Source organism: Rhea americana, unplaced genomic scaffold, assembly GCF_003343005.1.
Source record: "Rhea americana isolate MKP2758 unplaced genomic scaffold, rheAme1 scaffold_189, whole genome shotgun sequence".
Classification (NCBI taxonomy): Eukaryota; Metazoa; Chordata; class Aves; order Rheiformes; family Rheidae; genus Rhea; species Rhea americana.
In genome coordinates this window covers 992,833-994,481 of record NW_028186027.1, presented here as the reverse complement: position 1 = coordinate 994,481, position 1,649 = coordinate 992,833, and positions in this window count along the sequence as shown.

The window sequence follows — 1,649 nt, the reverse complement described above, 5'->3', positions numbered from 1 at the left end:
GCTCCGGCGGCCGGGCGCATCCCGGCGGTTCGAGGCCGCGGCTGCTCGGTTCCCGGCCCGGCGGACGGCACTGCCTCTCGGTCCGGCGCTTTGGAGCGGTGATCCATTACTTAATTAAAGAAGCGATCGCGACGGCGTGTTTTTTCTCCGCCCTTTCCCTCCCCGTGTGTTTATTTCAAAGAAATGTGCTTCGCGGGAGAAGGCGCAGGCCGTCCCGATAAGCCGCGCCGCGCTCGGGGCTGCAGCTCRGCAGGGAAGGCAGTAACCAACCAGCAGCAACGGGACGGCCAATGTTTTTCAGCTGCCCTTTTTTTTTTTTTTAATGAATCATTTTTTTAATTAGTGAATCTATCCTGGAGAAGTGTCGGAGTTTTACAATGTTGTAGCTGTTCTTGGTTTGCTGCCTAGACTTGGATGTTCTGGCCATAAGAAAATATTATTTATGGCGTTGCTGCTTGCAGCTCTTTTATATTGTAATTTGGGAAAGGAAGTCGCTGTTCCCACCAATGGACAAAGAATAGCAAAAACGAGGATTACGGACTTCTGAAGGAGCGTGTGGGGGGGGGAGAAGGAGGAAAAAAAAAATTAATAGGCAGGACTGAGACAAACCACCAAACCAGGAGCTGGGCTCGACTCGCCGTGCTCCCGAATAAGTTAATCCCACCATCCCAGGCGGCCGGAGCGGAGTCCGTAACCGAACCGGCGGCTGATCCTGCGAACGCGCTGCGCGCGCACGGGAGGCTCCGCGCGGCGGCAGCCCCGCCGCGGCTGCCCCGCGCAGCCTTGCACGTGTTCCTAAACATTTGCAGACCGGCCTTTTTTTCGCGGCCTAATGCACGCTTGTTTGCTCATGCCTTACTCAGCCTCAACTCCTATTGAACTCAATTAAGTCTGTCATCTCCAGGAGAAGTCAATGTCGTTTTTGCCCAAGTAAGGGATGAGTAACGAACGCTCCGAAGGGCCCTTGGAGAATAGCAGCCATTTCGCTGCAATTCTCGGGCCAGATCCTGGCGGTTAGCACCAGGCCAAGGGTGGAAGAATGCGACGCCGCTTTATTAATCATACGAGGTTGCTGAAAGCGCTGGACGTCGCCGAGCCCGTCGCTCCGGAGGCCGCAGCTGTCTTGTCCCGAAACCCTTGGACAGAACTGAGTTCGGCAGGAAAATGGGAAAAACGTGTTTCGGCGAGGGCCGGGATGCGGCCGCCCGGGAGCATCCCCGATGCGAGGGCGCTGCCGCCGCGCTCGCCGCCGTCCCGGGGCCGCGTTCCCCGATGCTCCGGCTGGGCCAGGGCCAGAGGATCGCGTGCAATCGGCCGGCTGCGGCTTAGCGCGTTACCACCCRCCGGCTCGCTCCTAGGAAATGGCCGCGGCCTTGCTCCTAGCCGGTTTTCCCTTGGGAAATCGAAACTGCGTGGGCTTAAATCCCCTTCCTGGGTACCACGGGATGGGGACGGGTGTGCGGGAGAGATGGAGAACGTGCAAGCTGCTGGGGCGGGGGTGTGCGGAGGGCGATGAAGAGTGGGATGAGGGTGTGCGGAGGCAGATGAGGCCATGAGGATGGGGATGAGAGTGTGGAGTTGGGGATAAGGGGAGTGAGGAGGAGGAGGGTGTGCAGAGGGGGATGAAGGCACGAGGGCGGGCACGAGGG